The 21,373-nt window shown below is 47.1% G+C and overlaps 1 protein-coding gene and 1 long non-coding RNA gene across 4 annotated transcripts in view; one reads left to right on the forward strand and one right to left on the reverse strand.

Annotated features, from left to right (window-relative positions):
* Positions 1-2,021: 2,021 nt before the first annotated feature.
* Positions 2,022-17,666, reverse strand: LOC133505746 (uncharacterized). Its single transcript, XR_009796328.1, has 3 exons — positions 17,529-17,666; positions 10,009-10,090; positions 2,022-2,387 (listed from the first exon to the last, which is right to left on the reverse strand). It is a non-coding gene; the product is annotated as an uncharacterized LOC133505746 (long non-coding RNA).
* ugt8 (UDP glycosyltransferase 8) overlaps positions 17,298-21,373 on the forward strand; it is a 31,662-nt gene continuing 27,586 nt past the window's right edge. For 2 of the 3 annotated variants that reach the window (XR_009796327.1, XM_061829167.1), the window contains exon 1: positions 17,298-17,819. The gene's annotated coding sequence lies outside the window, so the exon portion shown is untranslated. The other variant, XM_061829168.1, reaches the window with a different exon arrangement.

The following is a 21,373-nucleotide window of genomic DNA, read 5'->3' on the forward strand; positions in this document are numbered from 1 at the left end:
AGCCACTCCACATGTAGTCGTCACCAATAATTATACAGTATAGTGAAGTTGAGTCTGAATTGATCAGAGGGTGATCATGCTCATGGCGGCAAGATAACGCTCGAGAGCAGGATTTTGATTTGATCGGATTTTCATTGTTGTTTTAATGCTGAATTTGAATCTGAAATCCGTGATGAAGGAAAATAAAAAAATATATAAGATTAATTTTACACACACACGCGTGTGTATATATATACATAAGGATTTTTTTGATAAATATAGCAATATTTGAAAACTCAAATTTTTCATGTTCAATATTTTCTCAATGGCACAAGATATTTCAAACGTTCTTTCCATTTGGGAATTAAGTACTTGAAATTAATTCCTACCTGAAATGAAATGATAATTACATTGGCGTATATTTCGTTGGGCACCATTTAGTTGCTGAAATACATTGATCTTTTCAGCTGGTGTTCTATAGAATGGTATCTTTGAAGAACTGTCTCGTCTATTGTAACAACCAACAGCACAACAGGTTTCACAACATTGTGAAAATCTGTTACGGTCCAGCCCGGACAACCGAGCAGCTTTGTTTGACTTGAAAAAAGGCATCGTAAACAAAAAGGAACGTCGTGTGCACCATCTCTATACTTTAGTATTTTCAAAAATGCCTCTTTTCTGTCAATGGTAGCATGTGCAAAAGTAGCAACACTGCTTGTTGGGTTGACCCTTAAAATTTAAAAACACTAACCTGCCACTGAAGTATTCAGCCGACTGCGAACGGTTGCAGTAGCGCCATGGCAAATTCATTTTCACCGGAGTCAGCTCTCCCACGTAAGAGGTTGAAAATTGTCAAATTCTCTGTCTTATCATTCAGTTTTCTTGACATTGTTGAAATATGTTCGGCCGACGTCATATGACTTCGCAACGCACCTTCTCCCATGTTAGGTAGGTTAATGAGTTTACCGCATGGAGAGCATTTCGCTGTATGAATGTTGCAAGGTGCAAGCCTCCCCCGGTACAACTCATTTTCATTTTAATTTTGACGTGTCGTCAAATCGGCACTTTCCCGGCATATCCGTAACTGGAAGCTTTGTTTATTTCGTCGAGCACAGGTGCGCACTACCTCCAAGCTTGGATGAACTGAACAAAATGATGTCACTTTGAGAAATTGAGAAACTTCATTGTGTAGCCCAGTGATTCTTAACCAGTGTGCCATTAGCGCACTTCAGGTATACTGTGGGAAATTGTAAAATTTTCCATAAATGGGACAAAATGTTATTCATTTACAAGAAATTTATTTTTTTTTTCTCATCAATTTATGCCAGTGTGGCATTGTGGCAGACAAATCAAATACTCTTCTATTAGATGGCAGTAAGTAGATAAAATAATAAATGTATCCACTTTTGTGAGATTTTTTGTAAATGTGTGTCTTGGCTCTATAAAGGTCAGAAATTACTGTAGCTTTTCAAATGTATTCTGATATAGTTCCCACAGCTCTGATCACCACTGTTGTTCTTAAGAATGGGCACAACACACTGTTCCCCAGGCGTATTCTCACTTGCTAGAATTCTATAATTAAACAACGGTCAAAAACTCCACAGCAAACCTCTCCAATATGCCTCCATACTCCCACAGGTATGTCATCAGCATCACTTACCTTTGCATTTTCATCCTCATAACTGCTTTATAACATCTCCTGTACAGATCATTCCTACTTCCTGGTCCACCAAACTTGCCTTTTCTACTGTTCCTTCGCTTTCATTTTCCTCATTCATCAACCCCTCAAAGTATTTGTTTTATCTATCCAGCAAACTACTGGGATGAGTCAATATGTTATCATCTCTAGTCTTAGTCATCCTAACGTGCGGCACATTCTAATTATCCCTATCCCTTTGTCTCCTCAATCCATGCAGACCTTTTTCCCCTCTTTTCGTATTCTGGTATAACGTTATTTCTTGAGTATAATGCATCCTGAAGTTGTCCTGGTCCCTGCAATTGTCAGAACATAATCCCTCAGCCAACTCATATAAATGCTCAACGATGGCACAACATTTTATTGATACTGTTGATAACACACATTAAAGTCTTAAATAAATAAACTATTTAACAGTGTTTAACTTGAATATTTTTTAAATAAAATATTTGTGCATAAAACGTTTGTGCATAGTACAGTATCCACTACATTAGACATCCTTGGCCAAGACTTCAAAAGAAGCATCTGATTGGCATCCTCTGTGCCATCCATGGCATTTGTGAGGAAACATCTTTTGAATCTCAAGAGTCTTGGTTCCCTTTGTTTCTTCATTATTGTCAGCGCTTTGAGGGGAAGGTCCACCGTGCTAATGGCGCAGACTCTTGCCTCCATTCGGGTACAATCTGTAGCAGCTCTTGATAGCTTCAGGTCGCTATCAAAATGAGAGGTCAAACTATGTACAAATGAGCGTAATGGGTACTTTTAAAAAGGCGAGCATTTTAATTGTGTGCGCTATCCTGTTTCTTTATATGATCGAACTGTGTAGTTTCAGCTCATGTTGTTTTGGTTCCAGTTTGGCCGCGTCATCGGCCCAAGTGATGACACATTTCTTTTAAATGCGGCTGCACAACTAGCCCTTGTCGTCGACATTTTTTGTCTTTAAGTTAAAACAAACTCACGGGCAAGAAGGTCTTGTAAATATGACAGAGAGCAGAGAAGGGTGTTGTTAACGTCAGCAAAATTTGAATTAATTTAAAAGAGCAAGTATTTGTCACCAGGCTTCAAAATGGTGAAGAAATTATGTATTGTCTCCATCCATCCATTTTCTACCACTTTTCCGGGTCAGGTCGCAGGGGAAGTAGCTTCTGTAGGGATACTCAGACTTCCCTTCCCCCAGCCACTTCTTACAGCTCTTCCTGAGGGATCCCGAGGCATTCCCAAGCCAGCCGAGAGACGTAGTGTCTCCAGCGTGTCCCGAATAGTCACCGGGGTCTCTTTCCGGTGGGACATGCCCGGAACACCTCACCAGGGAGGAGTACAGGAGGCATCCGAATCAGATGCCCCAGCCACCTCATCTGGTGCCTCTCAATACGGAGGAGCAGCAGCTTGACACAACCCCACCTTATCTCTAAGGGACAGCCTAGACACCCTGCGGAGGAAACTCATTTCGGCCGCTTGTATCCGGGATCTTGTTCTTTCGGTCACAACTGACAGCTTGTGCCCATAGGTGAGGGTAGGAACGTAGATCGACTGGTAATATGAGAGCTTTCTCTTTTTACCACAACAGACAGATACGTCTGTGCGCATCATTGCAGACGCTGTACCGATCCGTCTGTCAATCTCCCGCTCCATTCTTCCTTCACTCATGAACAAGACCCCAAGATAGGTTAACTCCTCCACCTGGGGCAGGATCTCATTCCTGACCTGGAGGTGCTGATTCTTATCCCAGTAGCTTCACACTTGGCTCCGAACTGCTCCCGTGAGAGTTGGAGATCATGGCTTGATGAAGCCAACAGAACCACATCATCTGCAAAGAGCAGAGATGCAATGCTAAGGCCACCAAACCGGACACACGCTACGCCTCAGGTGTGCCTCGATATTCTGTCGATAAAAGTTATGAACAAAATCGTGATAAAGGGCAACCTTGGCAGAGTCCATCTCTCACCGGAAACAAGTCCGACTTATTGCCGACAATGCGGACCAAACTCTTTCAACGGTCCTTCAGGGATCGAACAACTCATATCAGTTAGTTTGGTACCCCATACACCCGAAGAACCTCCCACAGGACTCCCCAAGGGACAGGGTCGAATGCCTTCTCCAAGTCCACAAAACACATGTAGACTGCTTGGGCGAACTCCCATGAACCCTCGAGAAATCCTGCCAAGGGTGTAGAGCTGGTCCACTGGTTCCACGGCCTGGACGAAAACCACATTGCTCCTCCTGAATCCGAGATTTGACTTCCTCCTCCCCAGTACTCCTGAAGAGACGTTACAAGGGAGGCTGAGGAGTGTGATCCCCCTATAGTTGGAACACACCCTCCGTTCCCCCTTCTTAAAAAGGTGGACCACCACCCCAGTCTGCCAATACAGAGGCACTGTCCCCGATGTTCACGCAATGTTGCAGAGGCGTGTCAACCAGGACAGCCCCAAAACATACAGAGCCTTTAAAAACTCCGGCTGAATCTCTTCCACCCACGAGGCCCTGCCAGCAAGGAGCTTTTTAACCACCTCAATCCCAGAGATAGAAGAGCCCACCTCAGATCACTCAGACTCAGCGTCTTCATGGGAAGGGATGTTGGTGGAATTAAGGAGGTCTTTGAAGTATTCTCCCCACCGACTCACAACATCCTGAATTGAGGTCAGCAGTGCCCCATTTCCACTGTACGGTGCACTGCTCCCCTTCCCAAGACGCCAGACGAGAATGTCCTTGAAGCCGTCTTGAAGTTATTCTCCATGGCCTCACTGAACTCTTCCCATCCCCGAGTGTTTGCCTCAGTGACCACCGAAGCTGCTTTCCTCTTAGCCAGCCGGTACCTATCAGCTGCCTCGGGAGTCCCACAGGCCAAAAATGCCCAATAGGACTCCTTCTTCAGCTTGACAGCATCCCTAGCTGTTGGTGTCCACCAACGAGTTCGCAGGCTGCCGCCACAACAGGCACCAACCACCTTACAGCCACAGCTCCGGTCGGCCGCCTCAGCAATGGAGGCGTGGAACGTTGTCCACTCGGACTCAATGTCCCCCTCTGGGACGTGAGCAAACTTCTTTCGGAGGTGGGAGTTGAAATTCCTTCTGACAGGGGAATCTGCCAGCCGACCCTTACAACGTTTGCCATGTCGGAATGGCATCTTCCCCCGCCATCGGAGACAACTCACCACCAGGTGGTGATCAGTTGACAGCTCTGCCCCTCTCTTCACCAGAGTGTCCAAGACATGTGGTCGCAAGTCCGATGACACGACCACAAAGTCGATCATCAAACTGCGACCTAGGGTGTGTCCTGGTTCCAGGTGCACATTGACACCTTTATGCCTGAACACGGTGTTCATTATGGACAATCCGTGATGAGCAAAGAAGTCCAGTAACAGAACACCACCCGGGTTCTAATCAGGGTGGCCGTATTTCCCAATCACGGCCTTCCAGATCTCACTGTCATTGCCCATATGGGTTTTGAAGTCCCCTAGAAGAATGATGGAATCCCCAGAGGGGGCGCTCTCCACCACTCCCTATAAGGACTCCAAAAAGGGTGGGTTGTCTGAAGCAAAAAACAGTCAGGTCCAGTCCCCCTACCTGAAGGTGGAAGGAGGCTACCCCTGAAGGCGGAAGAAGGCTACCCTCTCATTCACCGGGGTAAACCCCACTGTACAGGCCCTGAGCTGTGGGGCAATAAGTATACCCACACGTGATCAGAGTCTCTCACCGTGGGCAACTGCAGAGTGGAATAGAGTCCAACCCCTCTCAAGAGGAGTGGTGCCAGAGCCCAAGCGGTGCGTAGAAGCAACTTCTCGACCTCGGACACAAACCCAAGCTCCTTCCCTGTCAAAGAGGTAACATTTCATGTCCCTAGAGCTAGTTTCTGTTGCCGGGGGTCGGCTCACCTTTGGCCACTACCCATCTCACATCGCACCCAACCCCTATGGCCCCTCTCACAGATGGTGAGCCCATGGGAGGGGGAACCATGTTACCCTTTTGGTCTGTGCCTGGTCGAGCCCCATGGGTGCAGGTCCGGCCACAAGGGGATCGCCTTTGAGCCCCACCTACAGGCCTGGCTCCAGGAGGTGGGCCCTGGTGACCCACGTCATCATCACAGGGAAACGAAGATCCAATTTTTGTACTCATCATAGGGGTTTTGGAGTTGTACTTTGTCTGGTCCCACATCTAGGAGCTTTTTGCATGGGCGACCCTACCAAGCGCATGAACCCAAAGAAATCTTAGCCCTTAGGATCATTGGGACACACAAACCCCTCGACCACGATAAGGTGACTGCTCAAGGAGGGGATTTATTGTCTCAGATTTAGGAAAACTCTTTATCGGTTACCCTTCCTTGAGCCGTCACCTTATCGTGGTCGAGGGGTTTGTGTGTTCCTATGATCCTAGGAGCTAAGTTGTCTGGGGATTCATACCCTGGTAGGGTCACCCATGGCACAAAAGTCCTAGGTGAGGGACCAGACAAAGTATGACTCCAAAACCCCTATGACGAATACAAAAATTGGATCATGGTTTCCCTTGCCCAGACACGGGTCACCGGGGCCCCCCTCTGGAGCCAGGCCTGGAGGTGGGGCTCGAAGGAGAGCACCCTGCACCCATGGGGCTTGGCGGGACACAGTCCGAAAGGGTAACATGGTTCCTCCTCCCATGGGCTCACCACCTGTGAGAGGGGCTATACGGGTTGGGTGCGATGTGAGCTGGGCGATGGCGAAAGGCGGGGACCTTGGCGATCCAATCCTCCAAACTAGGTCTATGGACATGGAATGTCACCTCTTTGGCAGGGAAGGAGCCCGAGTTGGTGCGTGTGTGGCAAATTGTGTTTGGAGTGGAATTGTTACAACATTAATAACATGTACAGTTAGAAACATTATTATTTTTGGCCCACCCAATACACAACACACACATTTTTAAAAATACTTTACCCCTCAAATTCAACTCTTGTGTGACTGGACATGTATAACATTTGCTTCGTTTAAGTGTGTTCGTTTATATAGTAACAGCAATTCGCCAGATGAGAGGGCGCTGTGTTGCAGCCGCCGGCCGACGCTGCCCAGCTCATTCGCAGAAGCTGCTGCAGTATATTGAAATCTATCGCGTGTGAGAACTGTTAGCGGATGCTGATTTATGTGCTGTGAGCTAAACGTGTATTCTGTGCTCTTTACAGGTAAGATACACAGGAGTGGGTGGGGTCATTGCTGCGTTTGAGATGCATTGCTGTCGAACTTGTATAGCATTTCTAAGTTTCGACACGTTAATTGAACATGATAAAGCCCAGTTAAAAAGAACTGATGAACAGGAAAAGAGTGTGCAACTTCCTGTTCCTTCACAATAACAGCGACAGATCGTCATGAGTGTTTGAGTGATTTTGATTGAGTCTAATCCGGCTGTATTATTGTCAATGTTTAATGTGTCATATTTGATTTCCCAATGTTTTGAACATTGAAATTTGGACAGAACTCACTTATTTAAAAAATCGTCTCAAAGCGTTTTGTTCAATACATTCGTTAGCTTACATGCTGTCTGATTCAGATTCTCAGAAGAAGCTGCAGTCCAGTGAAAAGTATCGTGTTTGAGAACTGTTAGCGGATGCTATTTTTTGACCTGTGAGCTAAACGTGTATTCTGTGTGGTTTACAGAAATAAAATAAACAACTTTAATATGCTGCACAAAGAATTGGGTGACTCCATTCTTTAAAGTCTAACACGTGAGGTCGAGAAGTTCCAACTAGATATAGTCGGACTCACCTCTATGCACCGCTTGGGCTCTGGTACCACTCCTCTTGAGAGGGGTTGGACTCTATTTCACTCTGGATTTGCCCACGGTGAGAGACGCAGAGCAGGTGTGGGTATACTCATTGCTCTCTGGCTCGGGGCCTGTACATTAGGGTTTACCCCGGTGGATGAGAGGGTAGCCTCCCTCTGCCTTCAGGTGGGGGATGGGTCCTGACTGTTGTTTGTGCTGATGCACCAAACAGTAGTTCAGAGTACCCACCCTTTTGGAGTCCTTAAAGAAAGTGCTAGAGAGCGCTCCCTCTGGGGAAACCATCATTCTGCTGGGGGACTTCAATGCTCACATGGGAAATTACAGTGAGACCTGGAAGGGCATTATTTGGAACAACGGCCCCCCCAATCAGAACCTGAGTGGTGTTCTGTTATTGGACTTCTGTACTCATCACAGATTGTCCATAATGACCACCATATTCAGGCATAGGGATGTCCAGATGTGCACCTGGCACCAGGACACCTTAGGCTGCAGTCCGATTATCGACTCTATTAGTGTCATCGGACTTGCGACCGCATGTCTTGGACACTCGGATGACGAGAGGGACGAAGCTGTCAACTAATCGCCACCTGGTAGTGGGGGACGATGCCGGAGTTCCTGAAGGCTCTGGAAGTTGTGGGGCTGTCGTGGTTGACGTCTCTGCAACATTGCATGGACATCGGAGACAGTGCCTCTGGATTGTCAGACTGGTGTGGTGGTCCAACTTTTTAAGAAGGGGGACAGGAGGATGTGTTCCAACAAAAGGGGAAATCACACTCCACAGCCTCCCCGATAAGGTCAATTCAGGGGTGGTGGGGAGGAGGGTCCATCGGGAAGTCGAATCTTAGATTCAGGACGAGCAATGTGGTTTTCGTCCTGGCCGTGGAACAGTGGACCAGCTCTACACCCACGGCAGGATCTGCAAGGGTGCATGGGAGTTCACCCAAGCAGTCTACATGTGTTTTGTGGACTTGGAGAATGCATTTGACCGCGTCCTTCGAGGAGGCTTGTGGGGAGTTCTCCGGGAGTATGGGGTACCGAGCTCCCTGATACGGGCTGTTCGGTCCCTGTATGACCACTGTCAGAGTTTAGTCTGCTTTGCCAGCAATAAGTCAGACTTGTTTCCGGTGCGAGTTGGACTCCGCCAAGACTGCCTGTTGTCACTGATTTTGTTCAAAACCTTTCTGGACAGAATTTCTAGGTGCAGCCGAAGCATAGAGGGTGTCCGGTTTGGTGGCCTCAGCATCACATCTCTCACCACAGATGCTGTGGTTCTGTTGGCTTCATCAAGCAGTGCTCTCCAACGCTCACTGGAGAGGTTTGCATCAGAGTGTGAAGTGGCTGGGATGAGAATCAGCACCTCCTAATCTGATACCTCAGTCGGAAAAGGGTCGCGTGCACTCTCTGGGGGCGGGGGATGACATCCTGCCCCAAGTGGAGGAGTTCAAGTATCTTGGGGTATTGTTCACGAGTGAGGGAAGAATGGAGCGGGAGATCGACAGACGGATCGGTGCAGCGTCTGCAGTGATGCGGACTTTGTATTGGTCTGTTGTGGGAAAGAAGGAGGTCACTCGAAAGGCAAGCTCTTATCAGTCAATCTACGTTCCTACCCTGACCTATGGGCATGAGCTGTGGGTCGTGACCGAAAGAACAAGATCCCAAATACAAGCGGCCAAAATGAGTTTCCTCCGCAGGGTGTCCAGGCTCTCCCTTAGATATAGGGTAAGAAGCTCAGTCATCCGGGAAGGGCTCAATGTCAAGGCACTGCTCCTCTGCATTGAGAGGAGCCAGATGAGGTGGCTGGTGCATCTGATCCAGATACTCCTGGAAGCCTCCCTGGTGAGGTGTTCTGGGCATGTCCCACCGGAAAGAGACCCAGAGGTCGACCCAGGACACGCTGGAGAGACTATGTCACTCAGCTGGCCTGGGAACGCCTCGGGATCCATCTGGAAGAGCTGAAAGAAGTGGCCAGGGAAAGAGAAGTCTGGGTATTCCTGTAGAAGCTACTTCCCCCGAGACCGGTAGAAGAATGGATGGATGGATTTTATCGGTTAGTCAAATGCCTGTCTTCTTTCCCAGATGCGCTCAGGCAGCAGAGGGGCGCTTTGTGGCAGCCAAACACCCTCTTAGCCCCGATGCAGCTGCTGGTGTTTGCTTCAGGGGTCAGAGCCCATTTTCCTCTCCTTTGGCCCAGTTATGATTTAACAGGTCATTGGATGATTTGTGGCTGCCCATGGTACACTCTGAAGCAGCCACAAACTGGTCACATACACATTCTGGACTATTATTTTTTTTAACTCTTCCTTGCCACGTGACATTGTAGATGCACTCTGAGGCTGACGACCCATACGCTGGGTGATGATCCGCAGCCATTCTGGCAGCTACTGTCTGCTTGGGCTGGTGGGCAGGCGTGTGGTTGAGGAAGCAAATGTCAGCGAGCCCAAATATAAAAAAAAACATCACTTCAGGGAAGATGTTTTTTGGGGGGCAGAGGGGTAGGCATAGCTTGTTGTCTTCATTGCACACTGCCGTGGTACAGATGGATCTACTTATATTATCAATAAGGATTTAGCAATTTCGCTGAATACTCACTGAAGGTGCTTCATGCTTATATAGTGGGGGAGGGCCAACTCATGCTCTGTACTGGTTGTGTCATGGTGTCCTCGTTTTAGCCCTGCACCCAAAATTGGGACAATTTTAGAAGGTGAAAGAGTTTTACGCTATGTCTTAGCAAGTTAGCTCTGAATTGCTCTCAGACTTTGCAAGTTTATAACACTTATCTTCCAACATGGAAAACATATTGTGGAAAAACAAAAACAAACAAAAAAAAAACACCAATATGATTTTAGGATCATCTTCGTAGCAATGTGACAATAATTGAAAAAAAATGGAAGGCCATTTCAAATTGACAATGCACCAAGAATAAACATAAAAAAAAAAAAAAAGGCCTGGGGCTGATTTGTCTAAAATGGAATGATTTATGAATTTTTGTTTGGGTAATTTTTTGTGTGATATCCCTTATAGGAAATCTGATCAAAAACACATTCACATCAGAGTAATACAGTATAACTTCATGATTTCACAACATATCTCAACTGTTTTGTTTCATCTGCTTGTCAGGGAACCCGTTCTCTACTTGGCTGACAATTTTCCTACAGCCTGGAATTCTACGAGGTTCTCCAAGTTGATGTGTTAAATTTACCCCACTGATTCAACTGGTGTCTCTTGCCCTAAAAAAGTTGATTTGGTCACAAAAGGAACATTATTTGCGACAAGAGCAGCGTGGGCTATAGAATATGATGGTCACATACTTTTAGTAAGCAATTTTTGGGGATGTTGAATTTATTTGTTTGTTAAGTAGGATTTTGATGATAGCCCCAAACGTAATAACAGGTTGGGCCACCCTTAACAGCAACAATTGCAGTTAAGGTTTTGCAATACTTGCAATGAGTCCCTTACAATGCTGTGAAGGAATTTAGACCCATTCATCTTTGCAGAATTGTTGTAACTCTGACACATTACAGGGGTTTTGAGTATAATCTACATTTTTAAGGTCATTCAAAAGTATCTTAAAAGGACTCAGGTCAGAACTTTGAATAGGCCACTCTAAAATCTTATATTGTTTTTCTTCAGCGATCCAGAGGTGGACTTGCAGGTGTGTTTTGTCAAAACAGGAGACCTTCAGGATGTATGGAAGAATGAAGGAAGTTCCTGTGATGTGGCCTGAGTGCATACAGAAATGGATGACTGCGATCAAAGAAACATCCATTTGTGCTTAAGAACACGCACACAATAAGGGCCCCAACTCACTAGATATTCTCAAGCCCCTCAGTGTGAATGCCTGGGTGTGTACTATGCCAACAGATGTGTTTTTTTGTGTGTTGTGACTCTCGAGTCCCGGTGTCAGCATAAAAACAATGAACTGAAGTTCTTCACTCTTTTCTGTCCGATAAGCATCTGTTTACAGGGCTGGAGGTCTTGAGGACCTACCCTGAGATTTCTGCTCATAAACTGCAAAGTGTTGTAATTACAGTGTACATTTACTGGCCACAAGATAAGCTATAACTGCACAATCTAATTTGACAAGAATTAATCTAAAACAGGGTTGGGAGCTTTTTGGGCTAAGAAGCTATGAAAGCCACATACAGTGGTACCTCTACTTCCAAAAGTCTCTACTAACGAAAGATTCAGGTTTGATCCATCCATCTGTTTGCTTTGCTGCTTATCCTCATGAGGGTCACAGGGAGTGCTGGAACTTGTCCCAGCTGTCAACGGGCAGGAGGCAGGGGACACACTGAAATAGTTGCTAGCCAATCTCAAGGCACATGGAGAGAAACAGCCGCACTCACAATCACACCTATGGACAATTTAGAGTGTCCAATTCATATTGCATGTTTTTGGGATGTTGGAGGAAACCGAAGTTCCCGGAGAAAACCCACGCAGGCACGGGGAGAACATGAAAACTCCACACAGGCAGGGATGGGATTGAACCTGGGCCCTCAGAACTGTGAGGCCAACACTTTACCAGCGGCTCCACCTTGCCGCCAGATTCAAGTTTCCTCCCCGGAAAATTTTTGTCTGTAGCTACAAAAGAAATTCGATACGAAAGGAAAAAAAAATGCGCTGGATTCAACCGAACGTAAACATCCTGTACTGTATCTTGGTTTGAAAGCAGCGTGATAGAGCTGCTCTCCCATTTATCACTGCTGTAGGATTTTCCTGGCATCACATTGGCTAGAAGAGATGTCAGTCTTTAGACATGATGCACTTCCTGTCTCTTGACATGTGTGGCACAATAGAGCAGCTCTTCCTATTGGCTTTCAGATAGCATCTTCCTGGCATCACATCCCGTCATTGACGCACTTCCTGTAACTTCGTCATTGAAGTCATTGTCATACACTCATGTGCACTCGTACTGTACAACATCTTCACAGACTTATTCACCTTTTTTCAACATGGGCCCCAAGAAATCGATGGCCACTGCCAGTGAGGAGAAGACTAGAGTTGTTTTCTCTATCAAAACAAAACAAGAAATTGTTGAGAAATATGAAAAAGACATGCGTGCGTGTGGCCTCATGCTGCTGCTTGACGGGATTTTGAGAGGTTCGAAATGGAGGTTGAACATGAAGTTGGCCGGAGGAACCAGTGGAAATGGACGGGTCGGACGCAGTCTGCTGATGTGGAAAGTCGGGTGCACCCTCATCGACATAGGTAATTTGAGCGACACGGCAACAGGGTTAACAATCTTGGTGATCGGAAACGGACCGACGAATCTGCGAGCGAGTTTGCACGATTATATCTGCAGCGGTAGGTCCTTGGTGGAGAGCCCCACCCACTGTCCCACCTTGAGTTCTATTGCAACTCTCCTCTTGTGGTCCGCTGCGGACTTGTAGACGCTGAGCTGCCTCCCAGGTCTGTTTGGAGCGTCGTACCACCGCGAGGGCCGACGGCCACGGAGTCCGTGGCCAATGAAGGGAACAGAGAGGGAGGGTATCCGTGTACGACGTGGAGTGGAGCCATACCTGTTGAAGCGGAGGGTAGAGAATTGTGGGCGAACTCTGCCCACTTGAGGTACCGGCTCCACGTGCTGTGGTCCCTGGATGCCAAGCATTGAAGTCCGGTTTCCAAGTCTTGATTGACCCTCTCTGTCTGGCCGTTGGACTCCGGGTGATGGCCCAATGGTAGACTTGCCGAGGTGCCAATGAGGGTGCAAAATTCCTTCAAAAAACGGGCGACAAATTGCGGACCTCTGTCCGAGACTATGTCCCGGGGGAACCCGTGGTAGCGAACCACCTCATCTAATAACAGTTGGCCTGTCTGCTTGGCCGAAGGGATCTTTGGGACCGGCACGAAGTGGACCATCTTAGAGAAACGGTCCACTATAGACAGCACCACAGTGTTCCCTTGTGAGGGTGGTAGGCCGGTGACGAAGTCCAGTGCTATGTGCGACCACGGGCGGGACGGGATGGACAGATGGCACAACTCTCCAACCGGCCGTAGGAGAGACCTTTTATTGGCCGCATATGCCGGGCAGGCGTTGATGAATTCCCTCACGTCCTTGCTAAGGTTGGGCCACCAGAACCTCTGTTCGACTACCGAACGAGTCTTTGCCATGCCCGGGTGGCAAACTGTTTTGTTGGTATGGGCCCAGGTGATGACGTCCCCCCCCGCAGCGACGGTGCGACGAAGAGGCGGTCAGACGGACAACCCGCGGGAGGCGGCTTCTCCCTCAGACCCTCCTTGACCCACGACTCAACCGCCCAGGTGAAGCCAAACATGAAGCACGCCTCTGGTAGGATGGAGGCGGCTGCCGATTTCGTGTGCTCCCCCTTGTGGATCCATGAGAGGGCGTCCAGCTTGGCGTTCTTGGAGCCTGGGCGGAAGGACAGAGTGGAATGGAGAATGGAAGCGGGTGAAGAATAAGGCCCACCTGGCCTGGCGGGCGTTCATCTGCTTCGCGGTCCTCAGGCACTTGAGGTTCTTGAAGCCCTCCAGCCAGTGACGCCACTCCTCCATTGCCGTCTTGACCAACAACAGCTCTCGGACTCCAATGTCGTAGTTTCGTTCGGCTGAGGACAACTTCTTTGACAAGAAGGTGCACGGGTGGATCCTTCCATCCTTGGGACTCCTCTGTGATAGGATGGCTCCGATCCCCGAGTCTGACACGTCGACCTCCACCATAAACTGGCGCTCTGGGTCCGGCACGAGGAGGATGGTTGCGTAGGTGAAACTAGCCTTGAGTCTGTTAAAAGCCTCCTGGCAGGTCCTCGACCACTCAAAGGTGCTGTGCGGGGACGTAAGAGCATGCAGAGGGGCGGCAACAGAGCTAAAGTTTCAAATAAACTTTGCGAAGCAGATGAACCTCTGCACGTCCTTCCTACAGGTGGGAGTGGGCCACCGCAGCACTGCGTCGACCTTCCCGGGATCCATATGTAACCCCCCCTCTGCCAGGATGAAGCCCAGGTCACGGATGATCGGTGAAATTCACATTTCTCCATTTTTACAAACAGTTGATGTTGTAAGAAACGCTTGAGTACCGCTCTGACCTGACAGACGTGGGAGGCCAGGTCTGACGAGAAAATCAGAATGTCATCCAAATACACAAAAATATTCTTATTCAGAAATTCCGGGAGAACCTCATTAATCAAGTTCTGAAAAACTGCCTTTGTCAGCCCGAACGGCATCACCAAGTATTCATAGTGTCCCGTCGGGGTGTTGAACGCCGTCTTTCATTAGTCGCCCTCCCGGATCCGCACCAGGTGGTAGGCACTGCGCAGGTCCAACGTGGTGAAGATCCGGGCTCCCTGGAGAAGTTCAAAGGCCATGGCGATCAGTGGCAGAGGATACCTGTTCTTTACTGTGACCTTGTTGAGTCCTCGGTAGTTGATGCAGGGTCGTAGCGTGGTGTCCTTCTTCTTGGCAAAGAAGAACCCTGCACCGGCTGGTGAGGACAACGGACAGATGAGGCCGGGGACTCCTCCACGTATTTCCTCATGGCCTGGTACTCTGGTCCTGTTAAGGAAAACAATTTCCCTAAGGAGGTGAGGTGCCGGGGAGGAGTTCAATGGCACAGTCATACGTCCAATGCGGAGGCAGAGATGTCACTTTTGTCACTGAAAACACCTCCTTTAGGTCGTGATAGCAGGAGGGCACCGCGGTCAGCTCCGAAGCGGTACTCGATTCCTCAAGTCGTACCAGCGCGACTTGAACCCTCCCGTCTTCCTGAACAGCGAAACAACTTTTACAGCAGTCCTCACCCCATGCCTTGATCTGACCCATGGCCCAATCTACGTGTGGATTGTGCTCCTTGAGCCATGGGCTCCCCAAGATAACGTCGCTGCTACGTGCGTCGAAAACGTGGAAGCTAATGCGCTCCGCGTGAGTCAAGAAAGACCATACGAAAAGTCTGAGCGTGGTGCGTTACCCGGCAGAGGAACGTGCTGTTAGCGGCGTAGGCGTTACGAATCCGCTGGGTAGGGAAGGTCGCTGCACCCAACGCCTCGACCACGCGGGGATTTATCAGGTTAGCATCCGACCCGGAGTTGACGAACACAGTCACAGTACATGAACGAGAGTCCGTTCCCAGGGTGAGGTACAGAAGCGCCCGTCCTGACTCTGCTGCGGTATACCGCACACTCACCGGATTTCTTGATGTCGGAGCGCTTTGGTCGAACCGGGTAGAGTGCGATCAAGTGTCCCAGACGAACGCAGTAGAAACAGCGCCCCTCCCGTCGACGGCGCAGGCGCTCCTCCGCAGATCTCCCGAGAACCTCCACCTGCATGGGTTCGACCGTGGAAGGCAGCGTGGACGGGCGGGCAGCAACCGGACTCGACACCTCCGTCTCCCCCTCGGGCATAGCGTCTATTTGCCCCTGCATGACCAATCGCTGGTCGACCTTGAGGGCCAATGCTATGAGAGCGTCCAGCGAAGGAGGGAGATCCACGGCGATGAGAAGACCGCGGATCTGCGGAGAGAGCCCCTGGAAAAATGAGTCATGCAGGGCGTCCTCGTTCCAACGACTCTCGGCGGCGCGGATCCGGAACTCGATGGCGTATTCCGAGACGCGGCGACGACCCTGGCGGAGCATCATGAGTGAAACCACCGCCCTACGTTCCGGCGCCGCATACTGGAAGACCTGGGTGAGTGCGCAGACGAATGACGTCCAGGAATGGCAGGTCTCTGAGTTGCGACTCCATTCCGCCGTGGCCCATGCCTCCGCCCTTCCCGTCATGTAGGAAATGACGAAGGGGATTCTGGAGCGGTCTGTGGGGAAGGCGGACGCCTGCTATTCGAAATGGAGGTTGCACTGGGCTGAGGAAACGCTTGATGTTCCCTGAGTCGCCTGAGAATCGTTCCGGTCGGGAGAGCGGGGTTATATAGGCAAGGTGAAGCTCCGTGGCGAGTGGTACGGACGGAGTTGATTCTACAGGCGGAGTGGCCACCGCCAGCGTGGCAGCCGTGCTAGCCTGGGAGGCAAACCACGGCTCCAGCCGGGAGCATATCTCATGCAGGCTCTGATTGGTTACCTGGAGAGCAGCCTCCTGCTCAACCAGGCGTGTGCCTTGGACTTGTGGTGAATGACGGATGGCTTCTGAGTCGGCTGAGTCCATATTGGGGCCAGATTGTTCCGTCATGAACTAGTCGTCCCCCGGGTCCTATATATACAGAGAGTCATTAGGGTTCATGAGGTGCAGGTTTGTGAGTGCTGATTGCCTGGCCTGCCCAGCTTGGCTTTTAACCAATAAAAAACACATACTTGTACAAAAGTGATTTTGTTGAAGTCTCGAGCCGTGCCTCTGCTCGATGTGGTGCACGACCTTTGAAAACCAAATTGGTTGCCAAAAAAAAAAAATGGCAGCTTTGAGATAGGGAATGTTTTTGGTTAAAAAAAACTGTAAAGCGCCATTGACAAAACTTAAAATCTTTTTTAGGGTCTAAATCTGATGATACTTTCCACGTAGTGACCTACTCAGTTGCCCAACTCAAGCAACTTAATTGTAATAAACAATAATCATTAAAAAAAACTGTTAACATCATATTGGCAAATACACGAAATAGGATACATGACATTAATGCTAATATAATATTAACACTAAGCAGACCAGTGTACTAGATGCGTAATAATATTTTTCTGCAAATGTATGGTGCATTCAACCATTTTATTTCTTGTGATGCAAATAGCATTAAATCGGTGGAATTGCATAAGAGCTTTTACATCGTATGGGCATTGCTCGAAACGCATTGTACGCAAAACAACATAGTTATTTGTTAGTTTAAATCTCTTATTGACGTTTTTTTTTTTTTTTTTTTTTTTTTAAAGGCTGATGCATGATCCCGAATATCGGTGCCGGTAATTGGGATATCCCTCCAACAAATATTAAAAAATAGGACGTGGATATATGATCAGTAGAGAAGGCCTTCCTGGCCTTGAACTTAACCACGGTGTAGCCATGTTGTAGCCAGTGAGATTGCAAGTTGATCGAACGCTTCAGGTCATGTTTATCATCCGTTTTCACGGACTTTCGCACCCAACACAGGCTCTCTTCCCAAATGCTGACACCGTCGACACCAATGGAGTGGCCATGAAACACAAACCAAGAGGCTGACTCACCTCATTGTTGTTCTCTTCCCTCAACTGAGCACCGCGGGCGGTGTTCAGCCACTCCCCGTCTTTCCATCTTTCCCTGCCTGGGTTGTTGCTCGTGCTTGTGTCCCGCCTCCCGAGTCGCAGTTAGTTGAATGCGTCGTCCTCCAAACGCCGGGCAACCATTTGTCAATATACATGCGCTGTACTCCGGCTGTCACTTTTCTACCACAGTTCAGTTTCGAAGTTGAAGTTTTGCTCAAGTTAACACAAGAAGAGGTTTCTTCCTCTACCTCGGAACCAATTTGAAGTCACAAGGTAGGTAAGGCCTGAAACAACCTAGCTAATTGCCAACAGGTGTCGTGCTCTATCTTGTACAGTACATTGTCCGGCAAACTGTTAAACGACATTGTACATTTAAAACTGAAACGTTATTTATTGCGTCTGGAATTTTTAGCGAAGACAGTCGTCAGTCTCAATCCTCTCGAGGTACGTGTAACCAGGTGACTGTTGGGTTCAGGGCCACTCCTGTACAAGGGGACATTAAAATGATGCGTGAAATCCCACAAGGGGGTCTCGTTTCATATTGTTGTACCTCGGTATGTGATGTTATATTATGTGTCTACTAAACGCACATTATTGTAACCATTCCCAATACATCATCTTTGTTTTAAACACTCCAAAACGTCGTTATGAAACTGTGAATGGACTCGAGTCTTGTTTTTTCCAGCGTCAGTACAATTTGACTTGACGTGCCTTTATGAGCATAAAAAAAAGATTAACTGTTAAAATGTTATCAACTCCATTCCATTTTTAATGTTTTAATTTCTTCATTATTCTGAGCCCATTTGTAATGCAGTTTTTTTCAAAGTACTATATTTTAATTGGTTATGAAACGTCTGCATTGACTCTTAGTTCATGATTTATGTAACAGATGTGTGAAGTCACCAACCATAAAACTTTTTTGCATATATATTTGTTTGTGGATTAACAATGTCACTCCCATTCTACAAATAGTTGCATTCTCTCATGGGTAAACTTTTTTTTACAGGCCCTTGTTCCTACCTGGTCTCCTCAGGTGTATGTTTAGCATTTTGGTTAATGTCATAGAGCTGCTTCTTGTAGATATTGTGAGCTGATTTCTGTTTTGTTGGTGTGGTTGGCATTTACTAATGGAGCAAGACAGCTTGTCGGACCAGTTTAATGTGACTGTTGATGGTTAGAGAGATAGTATGAGAGCTGGTAGTCATGAATTACCGTGTTAAGTGAAACAAAATTAATTCAATACACTTTTGGCTCAAGTTATTTTTAAGTAGTATCCAGTACATATGCTGTCATTGGGTTAGTATATGGGAATGTTGGTGATGATCGGTTGAAGTGATGAGGGTGTGCATGTTGCTTCTATAAACAGGTTTGCATGTGACTCAACAAAAGAACGGCAACAGTTTTTTTCCCTCTTTCAGGCTCCACCCCAATAATTTTGTTCTACTTTTTCCTTCCATAGAATTTGAGTTCATCTGACCTTTGATTTATGTAAGCACCCAAATACTTTAACACAACAAATCGCCCACATTGAGGTTTCTTATCAGTTTCACTTGTGATACGGTGAAACTTCCATGCAATTGAATGTGGGCCATAGTTATTCATTCATGAGCTTTGGAATGACTTGTTGTCTTGCTCAAAGAAGTTCAAACCTCTCAATGGAGCTCATTAAAGGGGAAATCCACTGGTTTGCATTAACAATGTATTCACTAGATCATGTAATATGTACTCTATTTTGACAATGTGATGTTAAATCCTCTCACATTTAGTCATGTTTTGAGAAGATTTTTATCGACAATTACGAATTTTCAGGGGGGGGGGGCCTCCCATTTTCGCGAGTCATATGACCTACGTGCGCAGATGTGATGTGTACCGTGCCGCAACAAAGGCTCGATTACATGGGACACCATTTATGCCAAGCTCTGATTTCTCTGATTTATCGTGATCTGCTGAAGAAATAGCAGTATCAGTTGATGGGGAAGAAGGAGGAATACTTTGATACACTGACGTCTTTTTTTTTTTTTTTTTTTTTTTTTACGGAAGCACATGGTCTTTAACAAGCTTCTGCTCAGCCTACTTCTACTTCCTAGTTTACCTGTCACTGCCCCGGTCCTCTCTTAAAGGGGTACACTCATAATTACAACCAAAACACACACCCGCAACTTTATATCTACGGGCATGACTGGTGGACCACACCTGTAACTTTATATCTGCGGGCATGACTGACCACACTTGTACATTTTTTAAATGTGAGTGACTGAGATATACTTACATATACATTATAAAGGCAGTTGATGATGTTCTTAGTCAATGAAAAAAATAGTTGAGTGGTATTAGGGCACGTGAAACGATGTGGTTAGAGTGTCTGTCTCACAGTTCTGAGGACGAGGGTTTAAATTCTGGCACCGCCTGTGTAGAGTTTGCATGTTCCTCCCTTTGCCTGCATGGGTTTTCTGTGGGCACTCCAGTTTCCTCCCACATCCCAAAAACATGTATTCATTGGAGACTCTAAATTGCCCTAAGGTGTGATTGTGAGTTGGAATGGTTGTTTGTTTCTATCTGCCCTGCGATTGGCTGGTGACCAGTTTAGGGTGTAGCCCGCCTCCTGCTCGATGACAGCTGGGATAGGCTCCAGCACTCTTGCGACCCTTATGAGGATAAACGGCTCAGATGATGGCTGGATAGATGTGTTTAGGGTATGACCATGTAATTGGAATTGAGTGACAATGCAATTGACAGCATAACGTGACGACGATTGTAATATTTTTGTCAGTATGCAGTGTATATATATATATGTGTGTGTGTGTGTGTGTGTGTATATATATATATATATATATATATATATATATATTACTACATTTACTTTCTAGGATATACCCCAGGAGAATCAAAAACTGGTTGACTTTCACAACACTGTTGTATGCATCCTAGCTCTTTTGTTTTTTTCTTACAGTTGCAGATTGTAAAACACAACTCGTGTCTCTGCACCAATGAAATATTGTATTGTGAGGCTAATGTTCAAAAATAACTGCCACAGAATTGAATAATCATTAAAAGTCATGTTGCCCATGAGTAGACAATGACCTCTGCTAAATCAATTATGTTTTGTCAACTCCCATTCAAAATCAATAATATGATATTCAAAATTTGAAACCTGAAACGATATTGTAGTTGAGTTAGTTATTGTAGTTGAAAATGTCTCTTGCCAGGAAGAATAAAGCAGGACTAAAAACAAAACCAAATCATCCATCCATCCGTTTTTGTCACCACTTATCCTCACGAGGGTCGCGGGCAGTGCTGGAGCCTATCCCAGCTGTCAACGGGCAGGAGGCGGGGTACACGCTGAACTGGTTGCCAGCCAATTGCACGGCACATTGAGACAAGCAGCCGCACTCTCAATCACACCTAGGGGCAATTTAGAGTGTCCAATTAATGTCGCATGTTTCTGGAATGTGGGAGGAAACCGCAGCGCTCGGACTAAATCCACGCGGCCATGGGGAGAACATGCAAACTCCACACAGGTGGGTCTGGGATTGAACCTGGGACCTCAGAACTCTGAGGCCAACGCTTTACCAGCTGATCCACTGTGCTCCCCAAAACAAATCATAATAACGCAAATTTAAAACAAATTTATAAATATCAAAAGTCAAACAAATTTAAATAGACAAATATTGTCTAACCCAAGTGAATCACCCTAGCTAACCTACAAACGATAGCTATCATGGCCAAATATGATGCCCTACCATGGACGAAAACATGACTAAATACAATGCAAATCTCCAGAGGGAAACATCTGCATCGGATCCATTGTCAGTGTGTGATAAGTAACT

Source organism: Syngnathoides biaculeatus, chromosome 9, assembly GCF_019802595.1.
Source record: "Syngnathoides biaculeatus isolate LvHL_M chromosome 9, ASM1980259v1, whole genome shotgun sequence".
Taxonomy (NCBI): Eukaryota; Metazoa; Chordata; class Actinopteri; order Syngnathiformes; family Syngnathidae; genus Syngnathoides; species Syngnathoides biaculeatus.